Genomic DNA, 19,662 nt, shown 5'->3' on the forward strand with positions numbered 1-19,662 from the left:
TGAGCTCAACCAAGGGTGAACATGGAAATCCCTCCCCATGCAAAGGAGTGAGGAGTTCACTGGCAGCGGAGCCGACGTGGAGCAGCAGGACACGCCGGAGCCCCCGCTGCTGTCTGGCTGTCAGGAGGAGAGAGCCTGCTCTTCCCCAGCTGCCACAGATCTTAATGTGACATGCTGCTTCAAAATCTTGTTAGAAATAGGAATAAAAAGCAAAATACAACCCTGCTGGGTCTATGATTATTATTTTACAGAGATGACAGATATAATTTAGAGCATAATACCATGGTAACCCTTTCAGATGGAAAGAAAGACAGCAGCAGGGCTTTCTCTGGTGGGAGCCAGCGGGGAATGTATTTTTAAAAAGCATAATCCACAACTCTGTCACTGCAGAGACCTGTCTGCTTTAATCAAGGGTAAATTGCTTGGAGCGCACCAATCAATTTAACTCTGCAGTGCATGGTGGGACCCAGAGGCACGAAAAGGTGCTGTAGAAGTGCAAGACAAAGTAGTGTCGGACTTGAACCACAGACGGGACCCACTACAGAGCGAAAGTAACAGATAATACCTTCTGATGAGCCCAAAGGATTACAAAGGACTGAAGGGTGACCTTGCCCCTGCAGCAGTAACATCAGTAACAGTAAATTATATACTCACAACAACCAGGAGCCAGGCTGCCGTTCCTGCAGACCTTGCCTAACCCTGCTCCAGCCCCTTCTTGCCTGTCATCCCTGACTGTGGTTTCCAGCCCCTCCTCATATTTCCAGTGAAACGTGACAGCAAATTAAAGTTAGATTATTACAAATTATTACGGTACTTGCTGAGCCTTCTGTAGTCATTTAAAACCAGCCACGAGCCCAGGGGGCTGAAGATGGTCATAGATTTTGAGGTTCCTTGTTATTCTTTTTAAAAATCAGGAAGCAGCATCCTTCAGCCCAGACCCTGGTGTGTTCCCAGGTCAGCAGTGACCCGAATGTGTTTGTGTACTCAGCAGAGGAACCATGCCCAGTGCTGGCTTCCCCTCTTCATCCCCCTTCTTCACCCACAGCCCTTCTGCCAGTCGCCACCTCCCTGGAGACTCATGTTCCCCTTTGGGAGCCAAACCCCCCCACAACACACACATTACCCTGGTGTCACATAGGACAGACCAGCTTATCTCTACTTGAGGGCCTGAACCAAAGTTTCACCCTTGGCCAGCTGACGCCAGACGAGCAGCAGCACTGAGTACAATGCTGAGGCATTTAATGCTGTCCAGCTGAAGGTGAAGTCCAGAGACAAAATCAAATTAGAACAGTGGATGAAAATCATTGTTCTGCAAGGATACATGGAATTTCTCACAGCCTTCCCAAGTCAACACAACTAGATGGTTTGGTAGGGGTCTGGAGCATCTTTCTGATGAGGAAAGACTCAGTGAGAGTTGGGGCTGTTGAGCTGGAGAAGAGAAGCTGAGAGGGATCTGATCAATGGATCCATATCTCAGGTGGGTGTCAGAGGATGGACCAGACTCTGTTCAGTGGTGCCCAACGCCAGGGTGAGGGGCAACGGGTACAGACTGAAACACAGGAGGCTCCATCTGAACATGAGCAGAAACTTGTTTGCTGGGAGGTGCCAGAGCCTGGCCCAGGCTGCCCAGAGCGGGTGTGGAGTCTCCTTCTCTGAGACATTGAAACCCGCCTGGACCCACCTGTGTGATCTGCTCTGTGACCCTGCGTGAGCAGGGCTTGGACTGGGGGATCTCCAGAGGTCCCTCCAACCCAACCAGGCTGGGATTATGTGGGATTCTGTAATGCTGAGGCATTTAGTGTTTTCCAGCTGAAGGTGATGTCCAGAGACAAAAATCAAATGAGAACAGTGGATGAAAATCATTGTTCTGTAGGGATACGTGGAATTTCCCACAGCCTTCCCAAGTCAACACAACTAGATGGTTCATCTCAGGAGAAACCTATTGTACAGCCAGGGCAGCCTGGAAAACAACATGGCTCAAGCAGTTCAGACAGGAACCCACACAACAGAAGAAGACACCTGTGTCCTTGAACAGCCGCTGGAACCCAGGCTGGATATCCTGACATGTTTCAAAAAGCATTAGAGACCCACACTTGGGCAACAGAGTGAAACCACACCTGTGTCCCTGATGGGGCGCTGGACACCCTTCTGGCCTCCACAGCCTCGGATGAACCTGGATATCCTCACCTACCTGAATCTGAGCACCTTGAACTGGAGCCTAATCCCACCTTAGATCTGCAAAGTGCTGATGTCTGACAAGAGGACAGTCACCTTGGACTCCTTTCACCTCCAGTGAATGAGGTGCTTCAGAAACACAGTTCCTCTGAGCTCTTCTCCGTGTTTGTCCATGAGGAAGAGCTGATGCACTACAGACAGAAATGCCCATTTTTCTCTGCTGGGGGAGAGGACGCGACTCGCCAGGCAAAAGGGAATCCCACTGAAGATACTCAGACCCCCAGAGACGATCATTCCAATCAGTCAGGACAAACATGAACAGTGCTTGACAAAGTCAATCCACTGCTGCCTGCCGAGCCTCCTACCCCTGGGTGTATAGGTTGCTCTTTTCCCTTTGGTTTCACCAATACCTGACAAATCTCTCTGCTATTTTGCCATCATTTGTAGTGAACACCTGGAGTCACCTTCAGCTGAACCCTCGCTCCAAGCAACGCAGACATCAGCCTGACCAGCTGGAGCCAGGTGGCAATGGGTCTTGGGTGCAGAAGGGAAAACATGAGAGCAGTAAGGACCTGTACCTGTTGAAAGGAATTATTGCTGACTTGATTTGGGGCCGTCTTCCTTGTTCTGTGCAACACTCACATGCGTACAATGTCCAAATTCATTAGCTGCAGCAATTAAGATACAAGTTCTTGGAGTGTTTTGTAATGAGGTAATTAGCACAGGACTCCTTGTCATAAGAGCTGTCAGGCAGTTTTGACAAAGGGAATCAAGCTGGGCTTCTAAGGTTGGTAGATGCAGTATTAATATATAATATATTATGTATATAACAGTATGTATATAATAGTGAGATAACAACAGAGCCACTGGACAGGCTGCAAATGGAGCCATTTTAAGGACCTGTGCAGAGCCAGCAGTATCACAGCACAGCGGCAGCAAGTCCAGGGGCTGACCCCTCCACAGCTGCAATTTCTACGTGCTTTGTGCCTTTAACAGTTGTCATTGGCTGCTTGTATAACTACAGAACAGTCGGTAAAACAACAATCTCCCAATGCCCTTCACACACACAGCTATTGTGCAGGCGGTGTTTGATTGCTTGTCTGGGATTAAAAGGAATTTGAAAAAGGCAACATGCACCGAGCTACATCCACCAGTTCTCCATCTGCCCACAAGCTAAGGAAACTCACATGTCCCTAACCAGGAAAAGGGGGTTGTTTATTCCTTTATCTTTTTTTTTTTTTTCCCAGTTAGCATCATATCAAGGGTCATGGGCCATGGTAGACTGGAAGGTGGGTGGAGAACTGGCTGGCCCAGCAGGCTCCGAGGTCTCACTGGAGCTCCAGTGCTCCGCAGGGGCTGGTACCGGGGCAGTGGGTGTCTCCATGCGGGAGCCAGCAGTGCTCTCCCAGCAGGGCTGCAGCTGGCACTGACCACGCAGAACGCAAAGGGAAGGACCTTGACAGGCAGACAAAAGCTGTGTGAGGTTCAATCCACTTTTGGGGCCCCCAGGACAAGAAAGACATTGACATACTGGAACGAGTTCAACGGAGGCCACCAAGGTCATAAAATGGTGGAGGACAGGACATGCAAGGAAAGGCTGAGAGAAATCGGTTTGTTCAGCTCGGGGAAAAGGTGAAGGGGAATTTTAATTCTGTTTCTATCCCTGGAGACATCCCAGGCCAGGCTGGATGGGGCTCTGAGCAACCTGAGCTGGTGAAGATGTCCCTGCTCATGGTAGGGGTGGCACTGGGGGAGCTGGGAAGGTCCCTCCAACCCAAACTGTTCTGTGATTCTTTGACTCTGTCTACAACTACCTAATAGGGAGTTATAGAGAAGACTGAGCCAATTTTTTTTGGAGGTGTATAGCAAAAGGACAAGAGGTAACAAACTGCAGGAAGGGAAATTCCAACTGAAATAAAAATATATCAGCTTCACCGTGGAGTGGGTTTAGTGGTGTGACAAGGGTCGGAGAGGTTATGGGAACTCCAGTCATGGAAACATTCAAAACTTGGCTGATCAGCCTGACCTGACTTTGAAGCTAGCACTGCACAAGAAGGGTTTGGACAAGAGAGTGTGAGCTAAATTATGAGTTTATGAAGATTGAATGAAAGTAACACATGGAAATGCATTCCCGGAGTCCAGAGCTTCTTTCACACTCAATTTCAGGAAGAAAATTGTGTTCCCGTAGGGACAAACAGGATATCAGGAGATCTCAAAAACTCAAGAATATTTAATGTGAAGGAATAATCAAGAATGAATCCAAAAGGTACGGAAGGATTTCAAGAAAAATTGGACCACTATTTAAATAAACATTATGAAGCCCAGGAGCCAGACTCCCCCACTCCTGAAGCCACGCGATAAACAAAACAACACCTGAGCTCAGTCGCTGCTCCTGCCCCAGCATCCAGACCTGGCAGGACATTTCCTAATATCCCACAACCTGAGCACCTTTCAAGCAGGTTACAGTTAAAATTAAAGCTTCCCATGGAAATGCTGCTTTTCTCTCTCTGCCTTTCAAAGCACAGATTAACTAGAAGTCAGGAGTTAACACGACCCACATCTAACATCAAAAGCTGCTGATGTTTAGCTGAGCATAAGTGACAGGTCTGATTCTTTCTTGGCACAAAAGAGTTATTAACTTTTTCAAGGCCCTGTTTTTGCATTTCCCACTACGTCATTACTTCAGTTCTTGTGTGATGGACCAGACCACAAGGCACCAAACTTTCAGTACGTACTTAGGAGAACAGGTGTTAAGAAGGACAGCAACAAGTTACAAACCGGGGTTCTACAAGAGTTTATGGTGTTCCAAACCTCTCGATTCGGCTGCTGAGAACCTTCTCAAATTTTACTAATCAGCCTTAAACTCTGAAAGGCTCTTTGAGCAGTAATATCTACTGCTTCAAAGTATGAGATTTCAGGGGAAAAAAAAGTCTCTCCGTTGTTGGAAGAAAATATTTCTAAATCTGAACAACTTCCCCTTGGTACAGAACTGGCTCTGGTGGAAATTCAGTTTTAGCAATTAAGTCAAAGCTGGGTTTGATTCAATTATCACCTTTTTAAATGCCACCCTTCATGCACATACTGAGCATCTGACCATCAAGAAGCTAAGAGGACATGCCAGTACAGGCCAACAAGCTAAGCTGGATCTAACTTCAGGGCCAGTAACCCACTAACTATCCACCACCTGCTTCAGTACAATAAAATAATTTGCCTGTGTGGTGGAACAGTGCCATTAATCCCCACATTTACACGTGTGGAACTGAGGCTCCCAAAGATGAGCGCAGCTCCATCGCACTCACCATCAGTCATTTAAGTGCTGAAGTCGGAAGCCCAAAGCTCCCTTCAGCTGGTCCCTTCTACAGCCAGAGGGCGTTTCAACCCACCCCAAACCTGCACATCCATCTGGAACTACTCATCCCTCCCCGCTGACCACAAGAGGCTGGAAAGTAACTAAGCTTCTCAAAGCCATGGGCAATGGTTCTGGAATCCATCCAAAACTAACAAGGAATTAAGGAATGGCCTAAGGTCACCCACTTTACTCAGGGCACACATGTGCTGTGTCATTTTTAGGTAGGAGACTGCATTCTGCCCACCAGAGCTAGAGGAACACAGCTCCGCAGCCTCTTGTAGCATCGGGACAAGCTTCAAGTCCCACAGGACAGCAACTGCACTTACTTGGAAGATATTGGAGAAGTCTCTCAAGTTGAAAATGTAGTGGAACTTGATGGCTGTTGGAAGGAATGTAGCGGCTACTTTCTGGTGCAGCCCCAGGGCAAGGGCAATCAGCTGCTGAGCTGATTTTTGCACAGCCCCCGAGAAATTCCCACTTGTCAGGTGCTGCGTTAAAATGGTGCTATAGATCCTGGACAAGGCATCCTGCCCAGGGATGGACAGCGCGAAGACACAGAAGTGACGCTGAGGGAGAGAAAGGAAGGCATGGAAAGGTCAGAGAGGTAGAAAAACACCTTTCAAGCAAAATGCCCTTGGGGATTTGCTGTGATAATCTCATCTAGGCTCCCTTTCCCATGAAATGCTGGACCAGATGATCTTTTGAGGTCCCTTCCAACCTGGGTTGTTCTAGGATTCTCTGATTTGCAGTCCACCTGAACAAGGTTATTTCCCTCTCCCAGTTTGCCAGCAGAGCTCAGGTGGGAAGTGACATCACTCTGCTCACTAAACCAGGGATTTTCAACTGCATCTCACCAATGCTACACTGGAAGTGCAGTCCATTGAAGAGCCAAAGGGCTCTGAAGGTCCCACCGACCTCTGACAAAGCCCAGTCACTGTCTCTATTAAGAGCAGCCCCTGGAAGGTGCCATCTCCCAGAGGACCTCTTTACTAATTTGGAACTTGCAAAGTTGCCCATGGGACACTTCATTTTAACTCCACACCTTGCTGAAGAGGAGCCAGGGTCCAAGCTGACTCTGGTCATTAGGTTTCTCCATGATGAAATGAATTTTGCTCACTGCTACCCAGTCCCTCCATCGGTTGGCAGCTCCCAAAAATCAAAGTCTAATGTTTAAGATCTCTTCCCAAATCTTCTGTTATCAGCAGCGCTTGAACTGCTTTTTGTTTGGCTTGGGGTTTTTTTGTTCGGTTAGGTTTTTGGGGGGATTTGGTTGGTTGGTTGGTTTTGGTGTTCTTTGTTTTGTTGGTTTTGTTTGGTTGCTTGGTTTGGGGTTTGTTGGGGTTTTTGTTGTTGTTGTGTTTTGGTGTGGCTTGGGTTTTTTTTAGTTTTGTCTGTTTTCTTCGTTTGGGTTTCTCCCCCACACCTCTTTTTACTGACAGCTGCATCAGACAATTCTGGAAAGCAGGCGGCGTTAATGCACCATGCTTCAGAGCTAAATACGAGCTAAATGAAGGCAAAATCTGCCTGTATGGACCAGAAGGTTGTCCTGAAAGTAGGTGTTAAGCTGGCTGGCAACTTTTGACTTCCTCCTCTGACGGAGCTGCAGAATGCGAGGAAAAACAAACAAGGGAATAAGGGACCCAGTTCGGTGCTTCACTATTAGGAATCACAGTCACTCGACAGATTCGTGCCATTTGTACTGATAAAACAACAGCAGGATCTGCCAGTGGTTGTCCTCTAACCTCACGTTTAAATGATCCACCCCAAAATAAACCCAGCGATGCACCTGCCGTTGTGCAGGGCTTTACCTGCAGCCGAGGGTTGATGGTGAAGCTCCCCGCCGTCGGGTTCACGCACGACACATACTGCACGTTCGTGATCTCCTTCAGCGACAGCTTGGTCCGGTCGTACCTTCGGGCAAAACACAAGCAGCAGCACAGTGACCACGGCCACTGCCTCTCTCAGTACGTGTCCCTGGGCTGCCAGAGGCCGCTTGTCTTCAGGGGGTCAAATTCTGCGTCTTGCCAAGACGAGGCCCAGGCCCAGGTTGCCGGCCTATCTGTACACGGCCTGGCACACGCGAGTCCTGCTCCTGGTGGAAATCCTTCAGCTTCAACAACCTGTAGCTAATATTTCTATCAGTAATAAGCACTGAGCAAAGCCCCTGGGCCATACTCTTCACTTGCATGGAAATGGCAGAAAACAGCAGGAGTGTCTCTGGTTTGATCCCAACCCGGGACAGGGTGTGAGAGACTACAAGGGTGACTCTCAAACACTGTGGCAAACCCAGCCCTGCAACACCCAGTCATGGGAGACGGGCCATCGTGAGCAGGTGAATGGTGATTTACATGTCAAGGCCGAGGTGACAGCCACAGACAAAGGCTGGGTGACACAGGCAGTGCTGTGTTGAAGGACACGCAGCCTGTGCGCTGACAGGCCCGACACGGTGTCAAGGCCCAGGCTGAGAGACCCTTCGGGCCTCGCCCATCTTCCACAATCACCCCCAGTGACGCCTGCACAAAAGCCCAGGTGATCCCGAGGGCTATAAACCCTATAAAACCTGTGCCAGCACGGGCAGGGTGCCACCCTGGGGACCCTTCCACCCACCGGGCTGACCACGGGAACCGAACCACACACCACAGGGTGCTGAACCCTGACTACAGACCCAAGCATTCCTGCATAGGAACTGGACCTGAGACTACAAACCCCTCAAACACACCACGGAGCCCTAAGGGTGGTGAGACCTTTCCTTTCCCTTTCCTTTTCCTTCCCTTCCCATTTCCTTCCCCCTTCCTTTCCCCTTCTTTTCTTCCTCTCTCTTTCCTTCCTATATTCCTATGTCTTTGCCTTCCTTTTTGTGAGTAATACAGTAACATAAGGTTTAGAGCCCCACTTGTGCCACAAAACTCTTTCATGTGAATCTTTTCGCTGCTAAACTGTTTATCGATTGAGCTTAAGTAACATAAATCCTTCTGCCACTGAGTCATTTGCCAACTGGACCAAGCTACAAAAAATAAAGGTCTTTTGTTTGTGGACCTTCAGGATTGTATGTACTTTTTTCCAACCCAGGGGACTGACAAATCTCAGTCACACTTCCCCCAACCATAGCGCCAGGTGGGACATGACAAGGGTCAGCAGGCTGCTGCTGCCGGGGGAGGACAGGGAGTCCTGGGCTCCCTGGTTTAAGAAGGACAAGGAATTACTGGAGAGAGTCCAGCGGTGGCTACAAAGATGCTAAGGGATCTGGAGCACCTTTCTTGTGACAAGAAACTGAGAGAGCTGGGGCTGTTGAGCTGGAGAAGAGAAGCTGAGAGGGATCTGATCAATGGGATCAATATCTCAGGGTGGGTGTCAGAGGATGGACCAGACTCTGTTCAGTGGTGCCCAACGCCAGGGTGAGGGGCAGCGGGCACAGACTGAAACACAGGAGGCTCCATCTGAACACAAGCAGAAACTTGTTTGCTGGGAGGTGCCAGAGCCTGGCCCAGGCTGCCCAGAGCGGGTGTGGAGGAATTGAAAACCATTCCAGTGGTTAAAATTCAGACAGTCAAGAAAACACACCTTCAATGAAAATAAAGAAATAATGGGAAGGGTTATTAGAATGGAGTCGTGAGACAGGTAAACTGAGCCTTGGCAGCTAGGAAGTGTCAGGTAGTCTGTAAACCCTGCCGTACCCAACCAACGGGGAACTGGGGAGGGAATTTGCAGTTGGGATTAGGGGTGGATATAAGCAGTGGCTTTTTGCCCTGTTTTGTGTGCCTACCTTTAGGTGGAACACCCGACCTTGCAAAATCGTTAATAAAATATGCTTTGCTGAGAGATCCTACCTGAGCCTATTATATTGGTGAGATGATAACTTCCTGCATGCAATACAGTGCCCAGTGGGCACTGCTGAGCACATGGGCAGAAGGCCTCGATGTGTCTGGGAGGGGACCCATGGCATGCTGCATCCCCCCGCACCTCGCTGCATCCCCTGTACGTTGCTGCATCCGCCCGCACCTCGCTGCATCCCCTGTACGTTGCTGCATCCGCCCGCACCTCGCTGCATCCCCTGTACGTTGCTGCATCCGCCCGCACCTCGCTGCATCCCCTGTACGTTGCTGCATCCCCCCGCACCTCGCTGCATCCCCTGTACGTTGCTGCATCCCCCCGCACCTCGCTGCATCCCCTGTACGTTGCTGCATCCGCCCGCACCTCGCTGCATCCCCTGTACGTTGCTGCATCCGCCCGCACCTCGCTGCATCCCCTGTACGTTGCTGCATCCGCCCGCACCTCGCTGCATCCCCTGTACGTTGCTGCATCCGCCCGCACCTCGCTGCATCCCCTGTACGTTGCTGCATCCCCCCGCACCTCGCTGCATCCCCTGTACGTTGCTGCATCCCCCCGCACCTCGCCGCATCCCCTGTACGTTGCTGCATCCCACCGCACCTCGCCGCATCCCCTGTACGTTGCTGCATCCCCCCGCACCTCGCCGCATCCCCTGTACGTTGCTGCATCCCCCCGCACCTCGCCGCATCCCCTGTACGTTGCTGCATCCCCCCGCACCTCGCCGCATCCCCTGTACGTTGCTGCATCCCACCGCACCTCGCCGCATCCCCTGTACGTTGCTGCATCCCCCCGCACCTCGCTGCATCCCCTGTACGTTGCTGCATCCCCCCGCACCTCGCCGCATCCCCTGTACGTTGCTGCATCCGCCCGCACCTCGCTGCATCCCCTGTACGTTGCTGCATCCCCCCGCACCTCGCTGCATCCCCTGTACGTTGCTGCATCCGCCCGCACCTCGCCGCATCCCCTGTACGTTGCTGCATCCCCCCGCACCTCGCTGCATCCCCTGTACGTTGCTGCATCCGCCCGCACCTCGCCGCATCCCCTGTACGTTGCTGCATCCCCCCGCACCTCGCCGCATCCCCTGTACGTTGCTGCATCCCACCGCACCTCGCCGCATCCCCTGTACGTTGCTGCATCCCACCGCACCTCGCTGCATCCCCTGTACGTTGCTGCATCCCCCCGCACCTCGCCGCATCCCCTGTACGTTGCTGCATCCCCCCGCACCTCGCTGCATCCCCTGTACGTTGCTGCATCCCCCATGCCTCACTCCATCCCCCACACCTCGTTGCATCCCTCTGCGCCTCACTGCATCCCCCCACTCCTCGCTGCAGCCCCTTGTGCCTCCAACGCTCCCTCGCAGCTCCCTCACCCTCTATCTGCCTGACTTCCCTGACACCCACAGCCCAAGATTTCTGCCTCCGCTCCACTGTCTCTGTTCCTCGGAAGCTTTTGGCAGAGCTCAGGCATGCACACAGCTGAGGAGAGTGGAAATTGCAATGCGTCCCTGCCCTGTATTCCCTGTGGAGAGATGCAAATATTCATGTCCCACACAGAGCTGCTGGCTAAAGTGTAAAACACACCAATCTCCTTCCAAAACAGTCACTGCTTTTCCTTCAAATCACCTCTGCCTAGATAATGGTTGTTTGCTGCTGCCTGACAGAAGACAATGTTAGGTGCTCACAGCAGGGGGGTTCACCCCAGCTGAGGCCAAATCCACAGCCGCCTCTGCTCTCAGCGTCGCGGGGCAGCAAGGCCGAGCATCGCGCTCCCCTCGCAGGCTTTGCACTGGGACCACAGTCACAAGCCACAGCAAGAGCAGAGCAAAGCTCCTCTCAACCCAGCTATGAGTAAGCAATCAAGCGGTATTAAAGAAGCGATGGACAACGTCCTCGGACACACGGTGTGAACTGTGGGGTTGTCCTGTGCAGGGACAGGAGCTGGACTCGATGATCCTTGCGGGTCCCTTCCAGCTCAGGACGTTTTGTGATTCTAAGTGAATTTGTTTGCTGGGGACAGGGGAAGCCCTGAGGGTGCTCAACTCTCAGTTCACCCAGAGCCTCCCAACCAGCTCTAGCCCAGCAGTATGCAATGGGAAGAGGGACCCACGCTTTGAGATTCTCTCAAACCCACTCCCCAGCACTGGAGCTGAACAAAAAGGTCTCCGACAACCAAGCCCAAGCAGGCTCCTACCAGTGGCCGTAGTCCAGGTGCTGCCGGATCAGCGTATGGGGCTGCACTGTCCCGTAAGCGTCCACCTCGGGCATGTTGAGATCATCAATGAAGTACACGAGCTTCTTGGTACCTGGAGGGCCATAATTCCTACCAGCCTTTTTCTCCAGAGGTTTCTCAAGCATACCTGTAGGGAGGCAGAGGTGCAAAGCTCATCTACTGGGAGAGCAACTGCTGCAAAATAAAAATGATTTCTCAGCCCAGCTCAATGCTGTGCTGTGTGTAGCTACAGCGGCCCCTCAAGGAGCTGAGATGTCCCCCAGCTGCAGCTGTATGAGGAGCAGCTGAGGGGCCTGGGGGTTCAGCTGGAGAACAGGAGCTGAGGGGAGACCTTCTGATCTCTGAACTGCCTGAAAGGAGCTTGGAGCCAGGGGGGTCGGGCTCTGCTCCCCAGGAACAAGCGCCAGGAGCAGAGGAAACGGCCTGAAGTTGCACCAGGGGAGGCTGAGGCTGGATCTGGGGAACAATTTCTTCCCCAAAGGGCTGTGGGGCATTGGAACAGGCTGCCCAGGGCAGTGCTGGAGTCACCATCCCTGGAGGGTTGGACAGACGTGGAGATGAGGTTCTCAGGGACTAGAGTGCTAGAGCTGGGTTACGGTTGGACTCGATGATCCTGAAGGTCTCTTCCAACCAAACTGATTCTATGATTCTACAGTGCAGCTGGGAGCCCTGCAGGGACCCTTGGTCAGCACTTTGGTTTGACTTAAATCAGAAAGCTCTCAACTCTTCCTTCCAAACAAAAATACAACAAACTTCGTCTGCTACAAAACATGTCTACCTCAGAGCAAACAAGAGCTTTTCATGCAAGATAAAGCCTTTTGAATCTCTTCTGCATAATTGTTTAAACGAAATCTTGCTTGCAGAGGTGGCTGTGCCAGAGCAGTGAGCATCCCCTGCTGCCTGCCCCGGCGATGCGGCAACTGCAGCGTGGCCAGGGCAGCAGGCACTGGGCGCTGCGATGGAGAAAGGGAGATGGATGCTGTGGGCACAGAAGCCCACGAGCAAAGCTGCTGGTTTTGTGAATATATGCATCTTTTACCCTGTTAGACAAAAATAGGCGATCTCAGGGCCAAATTCCTGGACATCTTCAGAACAACCAACATGACACTTTTATTTAAATGCATCAAATAATCATAAGTTCCCTGATCTTCTCACCAGCGTTACCCAACCCTCCAGATAATGTGACAAGACTTAATTCCAACACGAGCTGTCAAATTACCACCTAGTTTCAAGTAGGGTCACGCACACGCAAAGGAAAGCACGGAGAGAACAGTTTCGCATTTCAAAGCCTTGGAAGACTTTAATTTGTTTTAGCAGAAGGCTGGGGTCATATGTTGCTCTAGCTCATAAAACGTGGGGAATATTTATAATCCTGGGCTGATATTTAATAAAAATCACCCCACGTCGCTGCACATCATGTTCTATAGGTTATTGATTCCTCTGATTGCAGCCCAGGCAACCTTTACTGTCTCAGTAAGTGGAAAAGCAAACGGAAGCAACGCTCCTCTGCCCAGACCCCGGGTGGGTTTTCTGCCCTGTGCTTACTCGAAGAATTTGTTTCATTAGCAGTTTTGGGTTGGCAACAGACCTATAAGGTGCTATAAAGCAGCACACGGTAAGCAGCAATTCTTTGTAATTAGGGAAGACTGGCAAATGTAAACGGGACTGGGAGTTTTTTTAAGCCATTTATTATCACGTGCAAAAGTTGTTAAGGAAGATTTATATTCCGTTGGTTTGTTTCAGATCACAGACCTTTCCAAACGCTGGGTTTTTCCTGCTTGGGTGCACTGCAGACAGCTTGCCTTGCTCACCACTCAAAACGCAGCTGATTTCTTGTCACAGACAGTTGCTGCACAAAGGAATGGATTGTGCTACGAAAAATGATGAATCTTCCCTCAGCGGAGCCTCTCTCCCCGTTCAATAAAACCACAATATTTGAAATTTCTGGTAGCAAGTTAAATTAAGTGTTTCAAATAAGCATTTAATTTAAATTTAATTAGTCCCTAATTAACATATAAAATCAGCCCTTTTTGAGGTTAAACAAGTATGCAAGAGATTCATCACACTGAAATGCAATCACTGGGGATCAAGTGACATGTTCGTGGAAGTGGTATTTTAATTCAAAGCCGTATCTCACAATAATAATAAGGGGCGGTGTGTCTGTGTGAGATCCTGACACATACTCAAACCAGCACCTCAAAGAAACAGTCTGGACACCTCGTACCTTCTGGCTGGTGAGCAAGGGAGAGGGAAAAAAAGAACCCAAACAAAAAAACCACAAGATTTATTGCAATTTCTCTGAATGACAGAAGTCAGGGCTACATCTGATGGAGGGGCAGAGGCCCAAGAGGGCACGAAGCAGAGCGAGGCCCAGGGCAAATGCCACAGAATGTGGTATTTAGTCACAATAAACTACAGAAAATCCCCAAACTGGCCCCAGGTTCAGGCAGAGAGAGTGTTGGGCTCCTTTTAACCCCTGTGCACACGGCGCTTCTGGAAGCCACAGGATGCAGGGATGGGTTGAACAACAACTCTGCTTCCCCTAAGGGCTGCATCTTATACATCTCTGCAGCAACAGGCACCTTGTCTAAGGAACTACTGGAACTCAGGTTAGGATCTTTTTTAAGTAAGAAAAAATCCAAAATTACTTTGTGCCCATGTTTTACAAATTTAAAGATGTGCCTGCTGGGGAAAAGAATAAAGCAGCCAAGTGACAAACTACACAAAAAGGGACAAATTAACTCTAAAAAATGAGCAGCAGGGATCCAGGCCAAGCAGTATAAATCATGCTTCTCAATGCAAATCTCACCACCACATCTTCATCCACACACAAGACAACTTGCTCCTCTGTGCAGGGGAAGAAAATCACTGACTCAGCCCACAGCGCATGACCAGGGACACGGTGCCAGGTCTGCCTGTACAAATAACACCTGCACACACTCGCCCATCCAGCTGGAGACAAACGGCTGCACATTCACAGAATCACAGGATCCCAGGCTGGTTGGGCTGAAGGGACCTCTGCAGATCCCCCAGTCCAAGCCCTGCTCACGCAGGGTCACAGAGCAGATCACACAGGTGGGTCCAGGCGGGTTTCAATGTCTCAGAGAAGGAGACTCCACACCCGCTCTGGGCAGCCTGGGCCGGGCTCTGGCACCTCCCAGCAAACAAGTTTCTGCTCATGTTCAGATGGAGCCTCCTGTGTTTCAGTCTGTGCCCGCTGCCCCTCACCCTGGCGTTGGGCACCACTGAACAGAGTCTGCTCCATCCTCCGACAGCCACCCTGAGATATTGATCCCATTGATCAGATCCCTCTCAGCTTCTCTTCTCCAGCTCAACAGCCCCAGAGCTCTCAGTCTCTCCCCATAAGAAAGAATCTCTAGGTCCCTCAGCATCTTTGTCCCCCACCCAGGCAGCTGGACAGAGAGACAGACAGACAGACAGACAGACAGACAGACTGCCAGACAGCTCAGCCCATTTAGCAGCTCAAGGGCATTTTGCAGAGACCCCAACACAGGGAAAAAAGCAAAGGGGCACCTGGGAGGGAGGAGGGAGACTGCAGCCATCACACACTAGCAAGACCCAAAACCCTTCAGACCTGCCCCAGAAAGCTGCCGTGACTCCACGACACAGCCCCAGGTGACACAGCGTGGGCTGAGCCTGTGCTGTCACCTCTGCGAGCGGATCAGTCCCACAGGGCAACTTTAAACTCTGACACCTTCCTTAAAACATCTGCAGTGTCGGGAGCCCAGCAGAGCACAGACAGGGGCTGTGATGCTCGTGGCCGTGAGCGTGTTCGCCCCAGGGCCACCTGGCCAGGAAAAACCCACATGGTGAAGGTTAAAACCTTGGTCTCACTGGTGCTGGTCCTGTAGAGGGAGTAAAGGGATTTCAGGACACTTGGGTCAGACCAAACTCCATAAAGGAAGTTATTTTGGTTTACAGTGACCCACAGCTGTTGTTCAACTCAAAACAAGCAAGGTTGTTTCATTCCTGATTAATAAATACATGTAGAAAATTATCCTCTCTCTTTAGGTCAACTGAAAGTGAAAATACCATTCCAAAATGAGTCACTTTTCAACAATTCCCTCTTTCTCTTCATCTGTGAAAAGACTACACAGCAGAACTGACCTTATCCTGGTCTCAAACTTCATCTTTCACTGATGTGCCAAAATCCTCATCAAAGATATTCTCATGGGCTTCCCCAGGTCAGAGCCTCCCAGGGTCAGCAGCCGTGTCCCCTGGGGCGGTGGGATGTGGCACCCGCTCCGTGGGAGCACACGGGGCTGCATCAGGATGCGGGGGACAGCCCAGGAACCAGCAGCACCTGCACATCCCCATTAGCACTGTCCTCACTGACAACTGGGATGCAATTCCCATCATTGCACTCTGAGGACAGCTTAGATCCCAGCCAAGCAACCCATTCTATTCAGCACGGGCTTAAATTCAAGCGTATTAAAGACACACCTCAAGTCAAGTACGAGCTGTGTGCTGTAGAGAACAGCAGCAGATTTAAGTGTGTGCTTTGCACAGCCCTGAACCAGAGTCGTGGTGTTCAGAATTCAATCCCTCATGTTGGGAAATGCCATTTTCCATAAAACCAGGAGTCTGCGGACCAGTGAGTTTCACAGTGGGATTTAAGAGTCAGTGGGTGCCAGTGCAGTGCCCACAGTGCACACCCAGCTCCAAACCCCGACGGACACCCCAGGAATTTGGTGACCTGCCAGGCAGAAGTCCCACACCTCAGCCATTGTCTTACCTTGCAGCATGGCAGAGGTGGTGTAGTAGTTAAACGGGACCTTCTTCACCACATAGGCGTCTGTATCCAGTGAGCAGAGCTTGTCCCCCACCAGCACAGACTTCCCCGTGCCGGCGTTGCCCACCAGCATCACGGGGCGCCGGCGCTCCAGGAGCCTGTCCATGAGGTACCGCACACGGACCGTCTCGGTGGTGGGCACCAGGCAAGCCTGAGAGGGGCAAAACGAGCAGGTAAGTGTACCCATCTGTGGCACCACCCCACTGCCATGTTCTGAGGAGACATCAAACTGGGAGAGCCAGGAATGAGTGCGGTGACCTGAGTTTCTAGATGGCGCTAGGAAGGGAACAATACACTGCTACCAACCATTCAAGTCAAACTATCTGTACAGACGAAACAATGACAGCGGGATGCTGAGAGCAACATCTGGATCTCCCCGCAAACACACATTTTGCTAAAATGGTAACAATTTTTACAAGTCATCTGCTCACTGTGGCACCTCTAAAAGGAAAGAAAGGCATAGCTGGCAAACGCAATTCACTACCTGCAGCAACTCTCATTTTTCGTCCAAATCATATAAACAACCCTATTTTCAGCCACGCAGAATGACGAGATGGTGTCTCAGGGACTTTGTCACTACGTTGTCCCACATCCTGCTTCTCTCTGCAGGCCAAACGCACCTCCATCCCGCACCCTGGGCACACCAGCCCTGGCTCATAGGTGTCTCTGAGCCTGCGCCTCGTGTACATCACTCAGCTCTGGAAGATGGATGGAGGATGAGTCTTCACAGTCAAAGTACAGTAAAGAAAGATGGGTAATTGAGTTGTACTTCATAAAGAATGTGTCAAGGGTTTTGATTGTGGGGTGACAATACAACCATGGCAGATGTGTTGTTAGCCCCCTCTCCCCCACCTTCAGCCCCTCTCTCTCCCCCATTCCCACTCAGGACAGGTGATTGGGAGGGAAAGAAGGATAGATAGAAGAGAATTGGAAAAATTAAAGATGTTTTACTAATGCTACTAATAAGAATAGAGAAAATAATACAAAATATACAAAACCAATCTTGAAAGCCCCAGCAACTGCAGAGCTGGCACCTGAAGTCCTGGACTGGACTGTGCAGCCAACCGGAGCTGGATTCAGTCTGTCATGAGGCCTCAGTTCGCAGGGACGACCAGCAAGGTCCTCTCCTAATCTCGGCCATAAGCAAAATGGACGAGATCCTCGTGATCTCCCACTTTTATATGAAGTATTCACGTGAATGGGATGTTATACTCTGTTTGTCAGTTTCTTGGTCACCTGTTTCTCATTGCCCCTCTCGCGAGATGCGAATCTGTCCTTATCAATAACCTCACATTCCATTGCTATGTTTACCAAAACATGGATCTGGTTCTCCAGGAAAACGCAGCTGATATGAAGGTTTTACCTGACAGGCAAATTCACTAAAAGAGAAACTTGTTTTTAACAAAACCAGGACGGAATGCCATTCTTATTATGAAGTGCTTGACCTCGACGGAGACTTCAATTGAAATGCCTGCATACAGCCACTAAAATGCATGTGCTCTTCCCAGACAAAACACGTGCAAGGTTCACATACCTGTAAGGGCATTTCTGGATCAAATTCAAACTGAGGAATAAGTTTAGACCAAGGTTCAAACTTCTTCGTTTCTGGATCAATGTAGAAGTCAAAGACTGTGCCCTGAGAGGGAAACTTGATAGTCTTGAATTCTGCCACCCACCACTTGCTGAACTCCACTCTGTAGTCCACAAGCTATAAGACAAAAAGTGGAGAAAATACACTAATCTGGATCAATTAATTAGTAATGGAGAATGTTATCTATCCCAGTCCACCAGAGCGGGATTAGTCCTTAAAATATATTCCACAGCATAAAGTTCTTATCATTTTTCCTGCTATTAAGCCTAATTTTTCATTTCCTTCATTTCTGCTCATCAGTCCTATTTATTCATCTAAATAATTCATCCTCTGTGTTGATCACTCTTGGTATGTCTGAGACTAGATAGATGGATCAATTTGAAAAAGAGAAATACGTGCCTATGACTAAACAGACCGCTTGATTGATTCTTGGTGCCTACTTCTTCCAACAGACAAGGACACAACATCCGTCTACATCTGTGCTCATGGTCAGTCACAGCATGCATACCAAAGCCTTTCCTCATCAATCACACCACTCTATTCAGAGTGAGTTGTTGTCTTCTGGCTTCTTTTCAAGCCACAACGTTTCAGACAAGCAGGACTGCAGACACCAGCGCACCAAAGCAGCAGCGAGGGGCTGCCCCTTTGACCCCCGTGATTCTGCGCTGCCACATTCCCCTCAAAGCACCCGTTTCCTTGCTTTTCCCCATTGTATCTTTCTACACATGGAGATTTTGGAGCATCTGAATTTTTTCAACTGGGGTGACAGTTTTGCTTTAGATGCTGGGTCAGGACTCACAAAATGTGCTTAGTCCCCTCCTCTGCCCTAGGTCTCCTGTATGACATTGGGCCAGCCATTCTGCCCAAACACCTTCCCATGTGGACAATGGGAACTGGAGAGAGGTGGAGGGGAGGAGGAGAGGAAAATTGCTGTGAGAAAGATGTTTGTGAAATACCGGACGCATCATTTAGCCCGTTTTAACAGCACAGTTTTTCCTGGGGTGTCTGGGGGTCTCTCCTCCCCATAGCCATACAATGTGGGGTCACCAACACATTGTCCATAGGCTGCTCGGCCTCCATAAGGAAACCTGGGTTTGTTGCTGAACTGAACCAAGTGTCCTCCATAAAGCCTCCTGAGCCACAGTCCCTCAAAAGACCAGTGGATTTGAAAAACACATTAATAGTATCCACGATTTTGCAGACTCATGCTATTCAGAGAGGCAGAATCCCTGTAATTCTCCGTTCTCCTGTTGTTATAACTCCTCAGCAGCGGCAGCAGAGTCGCCCGCAGTGGAGCGGGACGTGCGTGGCTGCTAAAAGCTTTCCCACAAGGGTGCCCTTACCCCGCACAGCCAGACCGCCTGCAAGCGCGCTGTGCCGCGCTGCCCGCCCTCCCTGACCCCGCGGTTAAATGGAGCCACTCCAGCCCCAGCTCTATTGCCAGAACGGTGTGGAATTCAAACCACTTCCTTAATAAAAACCCCATATGGATTACCGCTAATTTCAGAGCCAGGAAATGGCAAATCTATCATCTGTTTTTATACAGGGGCCCCGCTACCCACCAACAAGCACCGAGTAGTGGGAAGCCTCCCAGACTGTTTCTCCTGACATTTCGGCCGCGAAAGGTCAGCGCGAAGGGCACCTTCGGTGGAAAGCAATAAACAGATTTTATATTGG

At 50.3% G+C, this 19,662-nt stretch overlaps 1 pseudogene; it reads right to left on the reverse strand.

The window, feature by feature from the left end:
• Positions 1-19,662, reverse strand: part of LOC136115646 (dynein axonemal heavy chain 9-like) — a 108,910-nt pseudogene that overhangs the window by 27,715 nt on the left and 61,533 nt on the right.

The sequence above is a fragment of the Patagioenas fasciata genome, chromosome 22 (genome assembly GCF_037038585.1).
Source record: "Patagioenas fasciata isolate bPatFas1 chromosome 22, bPatFas1.hap1, whole genome shotgun sequence".
Lineage (NCBI taxonomy): Eukaryota > Metazoa > Chordata > Aves > Columbiformes > Columbidae > Patagioenas > Patagioenas fasciata.